Genomic DNA, 16,650 nt, shown 5'->3' with positions numbered 1-16,650 from the left:
CGGGGAGTCTGCTTCTCCCTCTGACCCTCCCCCCTCTCATGAGCTCTCTCTCTCTCTCACTCTCTCTCTCAAATAAATAAATAAAATCTTCAAAAAAATAAATAAATAAAATAAATATGGCCTCGGGGGACGCCTGGGTGGCTCAGTCGTTAAGCGTCTGCCTTCGGCTCGGGTCGTGGTCCCAGGGTCCTGGGATCGAGCCCCGCATCGGGCTCCCTGCTCGGCGGGAAGCCTGCTTCTCCCTCTCCCACTCCCCCTGCTTGTGTTCCCTCTCTCGCTGTGTCTCTCTCTGTCAAATAAATAAAATCTTAAAAAAAAAAGTCACCTAAATAATCCTAACAGGGTAAGCAGGACGCAGCAGGATCAGGAGACCACAGGAAGGCCTCTGGGCAGCAGCACCACACACACTTTACTCTGAAAGGCCCTCCCACATGCCTCCTCCTTCCAAAGCAGAACACTTGTATCAGTCACGAACTTCAGTCGGGTGGATGCAGAACTTCCAGAGAAACTTGGAGAAGTAGAGGATTGCTCAAAGTGGACAGAGAGAATAAGAGCACCAGCTGACATGCCACAGAAGCAGGTGGGAGGAAATGCAGGGAAGAGAGCATGTGACCTCTCGTCCTCCCTCAGCTCCTGCAGCCCCCACCTCCCCACCCCACCTCGTGCTACAGGAACAGATACAAAAGTCATGATGCCCCATCAGAGGCAAGAGGAAGAACCTAAGTTGGCTTCTATAGCATCTGCATAAGACCGTCTTCCCCAAGGGCAAGAATATCTCTCTGAGAAGTAAGAGCAGTATATTTCTATTACCTTGAAAACTGCGCAACGTGAAATGCTTCATGGCTTGGAAAAGGCTGCAGGAAAGGATCTGTTAAGAGGAGTCCCAAGAGGAGTAGCAACCCCTTTCCTGTGGATCCCACTTCCTCCCAAGCTGGGACAAGGCTGAGGAACCTCCTCACCCCCCACCAAGGACCAGACACCACTGCATGTGTGTGTGCATGCGTCTGTACGTACGTGTGAGTGTGCATATGTGCTCGTGTGTGCACTCGTCTGTTATATGCATGTACATTTGCGTTTGCATGCGTGTGCTTGTGCATATGTACTGTGCCCATGTGCGCGTTTCATGTTACATGCATGTTGTCGTGTGTGAGCGTTTGTATGTGCACAGACATGCATGTGTGCATCTGTGTATGCATTTGCTTGTGTGCATGCTGTCTGCATGTGTGTACGTGCATGTGTGTGTGCATGGCTGTGTAGGTGAGTGCATGTAAGCACCTGTGTGTCACGTGTGTGTGTGTACGTGTATGTTCACACTGTCTGCATGAGTGTTGTGTGCACACGCATGTGTGTCTGCATGGTGCGTATGCATGTGTGTGCACCTTCGTGTGTATGTGGATGCACAGGCACGTGCGCACATGTGTAGATCATAACGTGCACGTGAGATTTAGAATGCCTACATGCCTCACAGACAAAAGCTTTTTTTCTATCCAGGGGGCTTTGGAGGCACATATCACCGCAGTCACCAGATGTTTTAAAACTCAGCAAAGCAAAGCAAATTATCAGCACTGAGGGCTCTTGAGCAAGGATGCTGCATGAGCTTCCCATGTTTGCTGCTGGCTTGGCTGAAGATCTCCTATCAGTTCCTGCAAGATTGCCTTCTCAGCACACAGCTCAAATTTTATTAAGTAATTCCACGGGGAAATAAGGTTTTATATACAAAACTTTGCTTTATAAATAATTTGTCAGTAATGTATAATAATGCCCACATTCATAAATCATGGTTAATGGAAACCACGAATCTGGCAGGATACAACTTTTCCTGAAAACCTAGAAAAACAGTCCATTGGAATAAAGCCCAGAAGGGCTATAAAACTGAAGTTCATGCTTCCACAAACTCCAAATCAAAAACAATCATAACATTCTCTTTTACAGACATTCAAGTGCTTATACTAAGGTTAAAATCCTTGCACACCTAACACACACTCACACACAAATACATATCAGCTGTTGCCACTGGAGCTTCATGGGGTCGATCACAGCAAGACCACCTTGACTCAGGACAGTGACTGCAGGAAAGCCCATGCGCTACCGCTCAACACCTCCCAGAAAGTGGCACTGGTGGACAGGGTTTATCATCCTGAACATGGTAAAAAGACTAGTCTGGAAAACCCACAACCCTAAGCCAGTCCATAAAGCCCATCAGCAGCATCAGCAGGGAACAGGAAGGCCAAGGACGCCCACTGTTGCCTCCCATGAGAGACCAAGGGACAGCAGAGCCGGAGGGCGGCAGACGGAACACAACAGGAAGACCTGCAGCCCAGGGTCAGCTCCGCGCCCCAGAGCCCCTGGAGTGGGAGCCCTGGGACCATTCTAATGGGAACCTGGGTGTCCAATGCAAGTAGACAGCACCCCGACTTGGACTGCTTACATTTCTGTTAGTTGTTGACATGATGGCCCTCCGAGAAGGACAACTGGCTTCCTTCCCAACGGCCCAGAGGATGCCGTGGGAAGTGAAAAGCTGTGCGCATGCACACCGCAGGCCAGCAGGGTGGCTGGGGGTGAGCGGGAGAGGCAGGGGTTAGCAAGTAAGCAGACAGTCGGTTAGCAGGCAGAAGAGGCCTCCCAGGAGGACACCAAGGACAGAGGAGTTCCCGAAATTGAGATGAGACTGCCCAGAAAAGAAGAACAGCATGTGAGATTGTGGGGGGCTCCTCCTTCCCGAAGCAACGCGTGTGGTTGCTGGCAGGAAGCCTGCACAAATTCTAGGAGCACTGAGCTAAAACTGACGCGGATGCAGAGGGGTGTTGGGATGGGGGTCACGGAGGCACGGGAGGCGTACTCATACACATACCACAGGTGCCCTGACGTGCACACACACTAACGTACGCACATGCACACATGCATCCACATGTATATTCACACAGAAACACACGTGTGCACACAGGCGCCCTCCTCCACCCCTCCTGCTCTTCTGTGGCTGAGGGAAGGACAGTCAGGCCTCAGGTGCCTCTTCCTGGGCAGGGAGGCAGGCCCTTCAGCCGTGGATGGCATGGGTCTCCTGCACTTCTGAGCTGAATGACTGTGGCCCCCGGCCTCCTCAGAGCTGTTGTCATGGAGGACCCTTGCTCTCCAACAGAATGGCTTCTTAACTCCCTGTGCTGCCCAGCTTTGCGGGTCCCATTCGCTTCTGGTAAGCTCTGCCTGGCTGTCGCTGTCTGCGCCTCTCCCACCCACGAGCAGAGAGCTGGCGGGGCCCAGGGCCGGAACCGGGCTCTGCTCCTGAGTCTTCCGGTCCCCTGGCAGCTGGAGGGCAGAGACTCTGCGCTCCGTGGGCTCTGAGTCAGTCCGTGGCTGCATCCAGGCCCCACCGCCCTCTCTCACCAGGCCCTGCCTTCCAGGAAGCCGAGCCGGAGCACTGCTCTGAGGGTTTGCCAGTGAGGTGCCCTAGGGTTGCAAGTGGCGCGGGGCAAATACAGCCGCTCAGCAGACGAACGCCTCCCCTGCCCAGGTCCAAAGACGCGGGGAAACTGGCTGGAAAGCTGAAGGACGGTGATCCAGATGCTGGACGTTACTAGCCTCTCTGCCTGCACATACTCAGCCGCCTGGTGCTGGACTTCGCCGGTAACTACGGCCCTTCCTGAAATTCATGTCGCGTCTTAGCCTGACCACTCTTACACTTGGACAGCCTCATTTCATACTCTGGGAAGGGCTATTTAGAAGGAGGTCATACGGTTAGGATGTAAGTCTCCCACTTCTGGGGCTTGTGGCTATCACTGCCTCTGGACCAACAGCTGAGCCACCGTGGGGAGTGCAAAAAACATCTGTTTGGGGTGGACAATACGTCCTAAGTATGCCATGCTACGGACAAAACTTTCTGATTTGGCAGAGAAAATAAGACACCTAGAGTTGAAGACTTATCTGCGCACTGTTTATATTCACTACTCAAAGTGAGGTGCTAGAGGGCGTTCACTTACCGGGCACTTCCTACATACCGTGTGTTACGAGGTCTTCACAATGTGACGTTTAAATCTCATGGCCCTGAGATGGCTCTTCTAAGCCTGGCTCCCCCATCACACCACGAACTATTCGTGCCACCAGGGGCTGGCACAGCAGGTCCTATGGAGTACTGCCTGCTCCAACCAGAGGTGGGCATTCTCCCCTCCATCCCCTCTGCCAGACCACCTTCTGCACATGATCCTGTTGTGGCCAAGGCATCCCATCCTCTGGGTGGCCTTCTTCCCCCCACTGTGGGAGGAGGGGACCCCGGTGCTCTCATCATTCCCTCACATGTGCTCCTGAAGCAGGCAGCCTGGCAGCTGGAGGTCAAGGGAAGGCACATGTGTTGCCCATGAGAGCAAACCCTGGCACACAGTGTGGATTCACAAACACTGGGGGAAAGGAATGAATGACGGAACCAGTGGGAAGAGGACCAGGCACACATCTCTGAAAGGCTCTGGCAGGGGCGACCCACTCCTCCATGAACAGGTGTTGGGTTGAGACCCCCTAAAGCCCACCACATGAAACACAGAACCAGAGTCCTCACTGTGGGGCGTGTTCACCCGGTTCCTCTCCCCCGGGGTCAGATTCAGGGGCACAAAGATGGGCAGAGGCTCCCTTCCCAATGGGCTAAACACAGATAGCACAGAGCCTGCCTTTCTGTGTGAGGAAGCGCATTCTTCCAGAGGAGAGGCCAGGTCTTCTTTGAATGCGCTCCTTTGGTGTTTATGACCAGTTCACTGGGATCCCGACAGTATCTCACATCTATTCCACTCTCATGCTTTCTCCAAGCACTTCAGTCCATGACCTCCCTGGGACCTCAAGGCTCTTTCTCCAGGACCCACCCAAGACCTCAAAATAGAAGCCAGAAGAGAGGTGCATCTCCCTGATGCTTCCTGCTCGGTGGGTTCTGAGGACCAGAGAGATGCCATCTCACTCTGCTAGACTTTGTGTGAGTGCACACGGGTGGTTAAGTTCAGAGCCCTGGCAGGGGCCCAGGGAAGCATGCAGGGGGCACTGGGGGCCGGCGTACCCTCAGAGCACTGCTGTCCATCAGGCTGCCAGCCAGAGCCCGGCTCAAATCCAAGCGCTGCCGTCTTCAACGTTAACAAGCGCCCAATGGCACCCCCTTCAAAGGTGGGAGAAGCCCAAAAAGCTTGGCTGTCTCGCTGAGGCTTCTCAATGATCCAAGCTGCTTTGTCACGAAAGCTCCAACTGTCAGCTGGAATGGACAGATGTCTCCTGAGGCCTGCGGTGTGTCTTGGAGTCAGAAAATCAGAAACAGTGCACCAGAGAAGGGAGCCTCGGTGAGCCAGCTCGAGGCGTGAAGCTCCTCCCAAAGCTTGGGTGTGTTTTCAGAGCGTGAATGAGATGGGTTCCCTTGTTGGCACGGTCGAGTAGGCTTCCTTCCTCCTCTCTTTGCAGGGACCTGGGAAGTGGTCCTGGTGGGAAGACGGTGGAAAGCTCGGCCTCCTGCCCACTGCCTCACCTGAGAGGCTCCGGGGTGGGGACAGTAAGTCTCCTCTCGTGAGCCGGCAGCAGGGTCGTGTGTAGGTTTGGGGGTGGGTTCAGCCCCGGCTCTGCCCGGGGCAGGGAGAGTGCAGCGCTGTGCTCCTGCAGGAGACGCGCTGTGTGGCCGCTTCCGGGCACAGCCAGGCAGCTCGCCACCCTGGGGCCCCTGGTCCCCGCGGAGAGGCCAAGTTGGAGGGCCGGGTGGAGGGGGGGCTCGGATAGCCAGGCCAGGCAGCACAATGCCCTCAACACAGCAAGTCCACAAGTTCTGCTGCCCAGACCCAGGATCTGGAGTGAAACAACAGTGCAAGACACCCTCAGGGGGACTGGACCACCCACTTCCCTTCCTGTTAGCTCTGCCTGACATGGTGAACGCACATGGCCCAGATGAAGGCCCCATCCCCAAAGACACAGGCCCGTCCACCACTGTCTAAACTGCACCGAGAGCCAGGTCCCTAGGTGAGTACAGGCTGCACCCACAGGCTGCACCCACCCTCTTGGCCCACTCAGCCTCACCTCCGCTTCGAGCTTCCAAGTAAGTTAAAAATAAATAAAGTAATCAGCTAGATGAAACACTTTGCTTTGAACGGGTCCTTTCTTGATATCCAGAAACACCCCATACTGAATCCATCTTTGATTCCACTGGACGCCCTGGAAGTCAGAGGTCACATGGTGGAATGGACGCCCCACACTGCAGCCCTTCCCAAGTGGCAATGAGTTACAGTAAGGACGCCGAGGGCCCGGGCCCTCTTCCGACCTCCTCTCCACAGCACAGCTGCAGACCTCAGCTCTGGGCATCACGGAGTGCGACCAGGAGGCCAGTGCTGCTCCCCAGTCACCGTGGGCGGTCAGCTCTCCCTGGGCCTGGACACGTGTCAACAGACCCAGAGGCAGGGGCAGCAGGCCCTTCAGCCCCTGCCCAGTACCTCTCGAACGTTCCCCAGCCTCAGAGAGAAGCTGAGCAAGCCAGACTCCGGGGCAAGAGAAGGAGATGAGAATAGGGAAGAGCCAGGACACTTTGTCGGATCAAAGGCCGCCCTTGGAGGACAGCAGGGCACAGAGCTAACCTGTCCTGAGGACTCCAGATAGTAGCCCTCGCAAGGTGGCGTCCAGCAGTGCCTACGTCAACCCCAGAAAGGAGAGTGGGGCCTGAGCAGACCAGGCCTCAGGACAGGGCGGTCCCCACGTTACACCTTCAGGCAGCACAGTGGAAAGCTCGGTTTCTTTGAAGACTGAATTCAGAGTCGGTTTGATAACCACTTAAAGATGGAATCCAAATACGCCAAATTAAAAAACAATTCGTCCACAGGCCAGATGGCAGGGAAGAGCGGTGACATCATCTCAACGTGTTTGCTCACGTGGCTGCTGACAAGGCGGTTGCTGCTGGCTGGGGGCCCCAGACCCAGGGCGGCCGCGGAACCGCCCGCTGAGCACCGACTCCTGCATTCCAGACCCGCCGCTACTTCCCCTTCTCTTCGCTGCTAAGGGCAGAGGAGGGTCGTGTCAACGCCCGACTTACTTGCAAGCTCTGTCTCTAAGGACTAATGCTTCACACAGCTGCCGCTTGCTGACACTCAGGAAGCTCTCCGGTGCACGGGGCTCAGGAGTGTGCACACCTTGCTGCCTCCTCTCAGACACTGCTTCCCCTGCAAGGAGCCGCAGAGGGTCGGGGGCACGGGCAGTGCTCGCACGCAGGGTGGGTACCGTCACTGGCCTCTGCGAAGCTGGCTGGTTAGGAACACGACCAGTACGTGCACTCCATCGTGAGTGTCATGAGGGGACCGAGCCCCTCGTGCACCTGCAGCGCTCGTGGGCAACACCCCAGACCTGCCCAAGGAGTGCCACGTGCCAGGAGCCCCCTGGGCACTGACACTCTGCACCTCAGAGCTGCAGGGATTCCGAGCAGAGACGTGTGTGGGCGCCACACCCCGTGGGGCCTGTCCTGCTGAGGGCGGCGGAGCCTGGGCGCTGGGGACAGTGGACACGGGATTGTGCCTCGGGGCTTGAGCTGAACATCCTAACTACCTTTTCTGGACAAAGTCAGGATCCTGGGCTCCTTCTCTCCCTCCTCCTTGTGTAATTTAAGGAGATCCAACTTAGAAACATTTTTTGAATAACTTGAACACACGCACACCTTAGTGCTCAGGTCTGTGGACAACCCAAGGACAGCAAACAAAATCCAGCCTCTATGGCTTTCCTCCTACTGCTGTCTCTCTGGCAAGGACCTGGAGCATTTCCTTACACTATGAACAGTGCCTGTAATGCTAAAAGTATTACTTCCTGCCCCTAACATCAGCCCTGGCCCCCTCTGCCCCGTGGGCCTCATGACAGTTGGACAGTGGACTCCACCTGGCCTGTCATCGGAACATTCGCTGGATGTCTGTGACACAGAACCTGCACGGAGCCCACCGACCGCACCTGGGGACATCTGTGCTGTGGTCGGTGGAATGTTCATGGTGCAGGATGCTCAACTCTCCGCAGACCGCGGAGGGAGGGGGCCGGCAGCAAGCACAGCCCCCGTGTGACGGCTACTAGAGGTTCTTCCATGGGTCGGTGATGCAAGCTGGCCCCGGGACCACGTGCGAGGGCTGAGCATGGAGCACCTGGTTACTGGCAGCGGCTGCTGGGCCTGAAAGCTGCAGCTTTTCAAAACTGTGTGCTGTGCGTCTCCGGTGTGTTCTCAAGGGGGGCACAGTGGCTGCCACCCAGCTTTCAGCAGTGGGATCCGGAATCGAGGAGCGCTCGGGGGCATCGTCACCATCCCCGGCCACCCCCTGGCCCCCACATCCACTGGATGGTTCTTTGGGCAAAACGCACTGAGGGCCTGTTCTTGGGGACACAGGAGACGAGGGGGGCCGCCTGGAGCACCAGGCCCTCACAGAGACGGTCCTCAGGCCCTGCACCTCCGAAAGCAGCCCTCACCTGACAGGTGGTAGGCAGGCTAAGCCCTGCTCGTGGGAGGGGCAGCCGCAGGCTACACTTGGTGAATTTTTGCACCAATCCTCCCTGCAGCCGGTGAAAACCGGGAGGCCACTGTCCCACACGTGGACCTTAATGGTGGCGCCCACTGCAGCTGTCTTCCTTGAGCCCTTTCTGAGTGGCAAGTGTGAGAGGTGGGAGCAGTCGGGGGGGCAGCACGGACACGGCCCCCATTTGGGTGCTCAGGGGGCGCCTGGTGGCCTCACGTGCAGGTCTGACTTGCGCTTCTCTGTAACCGACCGAACGCCTTCTCACATACGCCCGCCAGATGCACACCTTCCTTTCTGAATGCCGGTCTTCTGCCCATTTTTCTGTTAGGCTGTCTACCTTTCCTTACTGAATTGTAATCAGCATATATTCCAGATACATGTCCTTTATCAGATGTATGTGTAGCCATGTCTTCTCCAGCCTGTAAGCTGCCTTGTCTCTCTCTCTCTCAGTAGCATCTTTTGATGAAAAGAAGTTGTGACTTTAATATAACCCAGTGTATCAACTTACTCCTTTATGATAGCCCTAAAAATATTCCATCCAGCAAGACTGTGATCTGTGAGGAAAACACTAATTTTAAAGCTATTTGAGCAAATTCAAATTGGGTTTTTAAGTCCCTGGGAGAGGGGAGAGGACAGGGAGAGCAGTGGACGCTTTAAGAAGAAAACTTTCTGTGCTGAGAATGAAAACAAGCTGCACAATGTCTGAGAAGCCGTGCAGGACGAGAAACCCTGTTTATCAGCTCTTTTGGGACATCAGAGAAGAGTGAAGCCAGTTTGGGCTCTGGGAACTTGGGTCGCCTGTTCGAGCTTCTCAGATTGGAAGAGATGAAGCACAGTTTGGAGAGAGAGACACACTTTGGCCTCTTAGATCCTGAGCAGGAAAGCTCAGCGAATAGGAGGTTTGGAGAGGGGACCTGGGTTTCCCCGGGAAGAGGCTGTGGCCATTCTTCTGTACTAACGTGAGACAGGAACACGGAGCTGCAGCGCCAAGGCCCACGGGCCTGTGTGTGGTCTCATGGGACCTTCAGCCCTGCCTGTTCTGCCCTGGACCGTGACCGGCGGTCTTCTGCAGCAAGGGCAGCCCACTCACGGAGAATGAGTGCAGGGTGAGATCCTCGAACTCGTAGGACACAGACAGGGCGAGCTGGAGCCAACACAAGAGAAGACGTGGGGCCAGCTTGTAGGAGGGACTCTGGCAAGGCCCCTGTGATGGGAAGCCAGCCTGTAGCCAACCTGTGTGCTGCCCGGGGCAGGTCCTGCAGGCTAGAGGCAGACAGATGGACCAGAGCAAGAAGCAGAGAGCAGAGTCCACCCCCAGATTACCCGGAGTCGGTGGTCATAGCTGTGCTCCTGCAGGGAAATGGATGTTCCTGGCGGCTGCACACCCCCACCCCGCGGGCTGAATGCCAGAGGAAACCGAGTCACGTTAGGGCAATGACGCTGGAAGCTTTGGCCGTAACTGGCTGAAGAAGGGCAAATGCTTCTGGGCCACCGTCTCTCCTGGAGGGCTCCTGGAAGAAGGACCCCGTGATGAAACTGAAGCGCAACCTCACAGACGATGGCAGGCCAGTGGTTCTGTTCCTGTGCACTCCGGTCTGTGTCCTGAATGGAGCAGAGTCAGCTCTGAACCACCGGTGCCCGGGCCTGGAGACGAGCTTTGGGGTTCTCAGACCACACATGCTCTTGATGTAATCCAGTTCTTCACACACGGCACAGCTGACTGACTGAACATCCGCAACAGCCTTCGACACCGACCAAGCTGGGCTAGCAGCAACGTGAGACTGAAGAGGACAATGACACCACGTACCCCGAAAAGCCTGGATCAACCTGACACAACACCTGAGGGCACGTGATTCAGCACGGCCCCTCCCCCTCAGCAGGCAGCTCAGTGGGCGGACTGTGGAGGTGGGCAGGGGGACCCTGCAGCACGGTGAAGCTTGGCGCTCAGGCTTCTCTGTAGACGCTGCCGGTTTGCTTTAGTAAACATTAATAACTCACTTGATGGACTACTAATAAGTACCTTTAATGACATGCCCCATGAATTTATTTGAAATTCTTTAAAGGTCACAACATGGACATCCACCGACTAGGTCCGTCACAGCCCAAGCGCAGAATGTTCTTTCCAAACACTCCCGCAGTCTCCTGTCAGACAGGCCTCTGCTCAGCCTCCCCTGTAACTTTCAGACACAAGCAAGGGGGGGAACACGCCCCAGGAGGACCTGGGGCACGAGAACCTTCAACTCAACCTCTCCCACGAAAGCCCCTTCTCACGGCCTCCTCCGAGAAAGGTTCTGGTGGACGTCTGAACCCGGAGTATCGACCACTACCACGGCTATCCCTCCTCGCGTATCGGATGCGTCCCTGATGTTGGCACAAATTCTGGGGACCGGGGTCCACCAACGTCTTCCTTTTCACTTGCCTGAAGTATAACGCTGCTACTTGTGGCGGCTTTGGTATTGTTTTCACATGTGATAACTGGTTTGTTTCATATTATTTTCTATATTCGTTCTTATGAGTGGATTATCTGACTAATTCCACCATTCGCGGAGTCCTGGCTGAGCATGAAGGAACCGAGGCAAGCAGGAAAAACATGCTCCAGGAGCTGGTGGGGGAGCTGAAGAAGCTTGGAGGATAGAGGGAAGGGTCTAGGCTGAAATACATCTGCAGCCGGATGGAAGGGTCCTCATGACAACCAGAGCCCTGAGGAACGTCACTGCCTCAGGAATGAGCCAGCCCAGGTCTCTGGGGGTCACTTCTCTGGCCACAGCTGTCTTCACACAAGGCAAACTCCACTTTCTGCAAACACGTGGCATCATCAAGAATGAGAATGACCAGTACATTTTTAATAACTTGGATCACTGTGCAGTTCTTCGTTGACTGATTTTCTAAGTGGCTTTTGTCAGAAGTAGAGAAATGCCTTAAGTCAGAATCATGAATTTTAGGCATTGCTTACCAAAGACACTGAACAGATTTGTCCAGAAAACCCACACTTGGTGCATTCTAAGATCAAGATGTGGTTCCCCACTCCCGCGGTGTTCCTTCCCGCTCTCCACCGGTCTGTGGTCCCAACCGCTGGGACATGACAAGCAGTGCACGTGGTTGACATGGTATCGCTATGAGTATAACCCGAGTCTGGACTTGAGCCAACATGACAAAGCATGAAAATCTCTGAGTGCAGGATCAAGGGGTGCCGGGTGCAGTGAAATCCAAAACAGCTGCTGTGGGTCCAAGAGCCCTTTGCAGGGAGCCCCGGCTTTGTGGGGTTTTCTTCAGGGAAGGAAGATGGGAATTCAGCACACGGTGCCTGGTGAGGGGCTCATGGATGAGGAGCAGCAGGAGGGCAGGACAGAGGGGAAGGAGGAGGGCCGGCCAGGAGGAGAGCAGTCAGGGGAACCCCGAAGGACACTGCTGCCCGCGCCCCACTGGCCATCCCCTACCCACCCACCACGTCTCGAAGCCCCTCCAGGAAAAGCCCCACAGGTGCAGATGGGGAAGCAACCAGAGACTGTGAGAACTAACTGAGGGTGCCCCTTCCTGCACCGCCTCTGCTGTCTGCTCCGCACCCCCCTCCCCTTGCCCTCTGCCCTCGGCCCTGCTTCCTGGGGAGGCTGGGGGAGTCACACACAGCGCACGGTTCGTCCCCTTCTCCACCCGTCACACGTGGGGCAAGCCGGACAGCCCCTCGCTCGCCATGTTACCACAGCCTACAATTCACCTCATTCCACTTAATAATGTAACCAATGTCGGGTAGTTTATTTTAGTGGCAATATGTATTTTGCTATCTTTATTAGCTTCCTTAGTCCTATTCCTATAGAATCATCAAATCATCTCAAATTCTCCTTAACTTCTTAAATTGCATTTTAACCGTTTTAAGGAATGGATTATATGCTGTTTTAGAGTTAATTAATAAATTCTGGCATTCACAGAAGTTATATATCCCTCATGAATGCCAGGCTTCTGTTCCAATTATCATGCAACAGCGTTATAATTTGTTTCTATGTCAGCTTCCCCTAGACTGTGAATTTCCTCCCTATTCCGTTTTGGTGATGCTACAGTGACAAATTAACCCCAACACTTTAGCGCTTTAACACAACAAAGCTTTACAGCTCGGCATGCATGTCTGCAAGCACCAGCCGGCTCCCTGGGACGCCTCCTTCCCAGTGTGGTGACTCAGCATCCAACCAGCTTCCTGCTCACCGGGCAGAGGAAGAGAAGGGGAGGGTTTTAAATGCTTCAACCCAAGCCACAGTTAGGACCAAAAGGACCCCCCAATCAGGAGGTCACTTCCCCTTAGCCCGTGGCCGGGCCTGGCCTGTTACAAGAAGCTGGGACCGTGAGCCAGGCGCACCGTGGCAGTTAGTCAACATTGCCCGGGAAATGAAAGACTCGACTGCCCTACTGGCATTCGTGGAGAGGGTCACGGACTTGTTGCGAGCTCTCCCAAGGACTCTTCTTTCTTCTCTTTTCTTCCTTTTTATGTTTAGAGCACAGATTGATCCTTGATCTTCGATCTTTCCCTTTGCTTTCTCTGGTTAAATTTGTAGGAAGGGAGCCTACTGCCCTTTGCTTCCCTCCCATCCTCCTAACTATTTTGCCTGAAGAGATGTTGGCAGGTACAATTGCTGTTTCCACTCAGAAAGACCAAATCAGCATACGCTGAAAAGGTCAGAGCTCGCCAGAGCACCCAGCCTGCCACGCAGGAGTGCCCTTAACAAACCGTCCAGGAAAGGGAGCTCAGCCTCGCTTCTCCCCGGGGGGCCGTCCTTCTAGCTACTGTAACTTACTAACCAGAGCTGCTCAGTAAAACCAGCCACGGCTTCGCTGTGCTCTTGCCGCATCACCAACCCTGCCAGGAGGCGGGAAAGTCAACAGAGTAAGGGCCGCTGGTGAGCGGAGGGCAGCAGAACACAGCGTCACGCAGTCTTCTCTCTGGGCGTCACAGGTGGCCAGGAGGAAGGACACAAACAGACCCACACAAGTGCGCACTCCACAGTCCCAGGCCTCGTTCGGAAGCTCGGGGCAGAAGGACACCCTCCAGGCTGCAGCTCACGACTCGGAAATGGTGCCGGACCCCCGGCACCCAGAGGAATCATTCTGCATTCGGCTTGGCCACTCACAGAGATTCGACACCAGGCACCCCATTCCATCCTCGGCTGTGCCCGTGCGGGGCATGTACATATCAAAGACGCACGCTAGTTTATCATCACTCACTTTTCTTCCAACTGTCTCTGTATCATGGCATTATATTCATTTTTTAAACTTCTCACATGTTGGGGATTCTGTCATGAATTTCATATGAGGGTAGGAGAGGAAGCATGACCAAATATTTGCTGTAAATGGGATCCGAGGTCTGAGAAGGTTGAGACTCACTGCAGGAGCCCATGTGACATGGTCAGGGTACTCCGAAGCGCTCAGGCCAAGGGGCAAGGAGGGGCCTTCAGATCTGGCAAAGGATCCCAGGCAACAGAAGGAAGACAGCGCAAGAGAGCCCTGAGTCCCTGTAGGGTCCTGGGGGGACACTGACCCCAGGGGCGCAGACTCCACCCACACTGGCCTGCGCGACTGGGAGGGGCAGGGTCCGTGACCCGGTCCACACATACAAGGGAGCTGCTGCCCAGGAAGTCCCGGATTGGCCCCCGAAAAAGACAGAAACGTGTGTAACCACGGCCAGCCTTTCATCTCTGTGTCTTTGGCTGCAGGTATCCATGGTTCCAACAGAAAATAAATATGGAAAGGCAGTAACCACACTCAAGTTTCAATTACTACCCAGGGCGGTAGGAAGAAGTCATGCATAGTTAAAATGACTAATTTGCAAGGGGAATAAAGCACATTCCCAGATAAACCAAGTCATTTCATTTCTGAAGAATTTAGTCAGAATATTTATTTGCTACTTGACAAAAGAGATGACAGATTTCATCAGGGATAAGATCCCCTTCTCGGGTAGACAAAGACAGTCTCCAGGCTGCTTTTCACATGCAAATCTACCGTGATTAGGTTAACTCTTCGGGCGCAGCCAGAGTCTCTCTCCGTCCTCCCCCAGCACACCTGCCCACCGAGGAGGGGGTTTGGAAAGCTGAGGGAGGAAGCGATGAAGGAGAACCAGATCTGGCGCTTCCCTCCCCACCTCACTGCCACTCCAGCCCTGGCCACACGCGGGGGCCACCTGCTGCCCTGGCCGGCTTACTGCGACCCGGCACCACTGGCCCTTCCTGGACGCTGGCCCGAGCGCCGGCCCAGTTCCCGGCCTCTCCACGAGATGCAGCCCCTGAGCGTGACCCTGAGCAAGCCGAGAGAGGGGTGGCTCCGCGGGGAAGGCCTGCGTCCACGGGCGGCACGGGACGCACCCCTCGAGTGAAGGGTCAGCTTGGATCAGCTCTTTATGTTCGCTGCGCTGCCAAGATGGGGTTATTTTGCTCTCCCCAAATACCCCACCCAGCAAATTTTACCGAACAAAGTGCCTGGAAAAAAGCACCCAACGGCACACTCAGAGGCACCCCTTGAACGAGGGCATCACCCAGAAAATGCACTGAATTAGGATTTAATTGCTAGAAATTACTTTCAATTACTAAAAATTACGACAAATTACTTGTTGAATAGACACATTCTTTCACCACCATTAATAATTTAAAATTGCTAATTGTGTGTAATTGTGAGTAATTTTTGTTCTTTGCTGAGGGGCAAGGTGCTCCTTTACAGGAGCCGCTTAGCCGGGCTGGCCCCGCGCCCCCGCACCGCCATGTGCACAGCCTCCAGCCGGACCACCGGGGGCAGAAGACAGCCCTTGGGCTCGGGCAGGGGGTGGGGCGGGCAGCCTCATGCTGCCGACAGACAGGACCTTCCCTGCAGAATAGGGCACATGGGCACCAGTCCATCTGCTGTTCTGAGAAGAGCGAATCTGGGTTTTCAATTAAATCCAGAGTCCCCAGAAAACACCATCCTGCTTGTCAGCATCCCCCTCACCTTAAAATCCCAGAACCAGCCTTCTGATCATGTTACCCTTGCACTTGGACCTGCCACCACCCTGGCGAAGTTGAAAGGGTGCCGACCAACCGTCCCCAAGTGCACCTCCCCTCTTCCCTCTCCGTCTGTGGCTTTCTGCCTTCCCTAGGGTTCTTTTCCACCTGTAAAACCCTCCCAGCCTTGAAGGCACAGCTCCTTCCTGGATGCCGCCCTGACCGACTTGCCCTAGGAGATCCTCCCCGAAGCCTGGTTCCCCTTCCATGCTGGCCCCGACTGCACAGCAATCTCAGTACCTTTCCTCTTTATCTACCTGGCCCCTTTGGCCACAGGGCAGCTTCCAAAGTAAGCCCAGAGCTCCAGGGACTTGATGCATGGAGTGTTTGATCTGGGAGTTGAGATGCCTTGGCCACAGAGTCTTTCTGTGAGACCAGAGACAGCACGGAGCTGTGGCGGGGCTCACATGCCTCACATGCCTGCTGCCCAGCTTGACCCTTTGAGTCCCCCAAGTAAGTGTCAGAGCAAACCTCCACAGCAGCCCCTCTGCCTGGCCCCATCCTCCTCGTGGATGTACACACACATGCACAGGAAGACACTCGCAGGTCCCAAACCGAAACCTCCTGCAGGCATTGGGATAACAGGGGAGGTGCATCTTTGCGCACAGTGATTTGATCTGTGTTTGCTTTAAAGACAAGGTGTCAAGGAGGTGGGGCTATGGCTTTGAAAAAGCGCCCTCCAGGCCTACCTCTGATACCCACTTGGCCCCTGGGACTTGAGCTGTGCAGGAATAGCCTGGAGTGGTGAGAAGTCAGAGCCTTCACCACTGGATGGGGCCACTGCGCAATGAACCTGTCCTGGGTCAGGAGACACAGTTGGCCTGGACTTGCTCTCTGTCCTCCAGGACCAGCCTGAATCTGCAAGCCTTGCACCTCCTATCTGAGGGGATCGACCTGGTAGATACTGCATGGGACACCAGCAAGAGGAGTGCGAAGGGACCTGATCCGGCCTGTCCCAACTTGCACCTCAACAGAGCAGGCCCCTGGGTGGGTCAGAAACACCACCTTGTGACACTTTGGGGTGACCTCCCATGACAGAGATGGCAGCACTGTCCCCGTGCGGTGTTCCCACAGACCCCCCGTCCCAAATGCTCCCAGACCCCCTTGTCCCAAACGCTCCCAGACCCCCTTGTCCCAAATGCTCCCACAGACCCCCTTCT

At 55.1% G+C, this 16,650-nt stretch overlaps 1 protein-coding gene across 1 annotated transcript in view; it reads right to left on the bottom strand.

The window, feature by feature from the left end:
* Positions 1-16,650, bottom strand: part of PTPRN2 (protein tyrosine phosphatase receptor type N2) — a 715,790-nt gene that overhangs the window by 489,419 nt on the left and 209,721 nt on the right. The window lies entirely within an intron of this gene.

Source organism: Leptonychotes weddellii, chromosome 12 (genome assembly GCF_054177405.1).
Source record: "Leptonychotes weddellii isolate Sample4059 chromosome 12, ASM5417740v2, whole genome shotgun sequence".
NCBI classification, from domain to species: Eukaryota; Metazoa; Chordata; class Mammalia; order Carnivora; family Phocidae; genus Leptonychotes; species Leptonychotes weddellii.
Note: the sequence above shows the minus strand (reverse complement) of the source record. Positions and strands in the feature narration are given on the sequence as shown.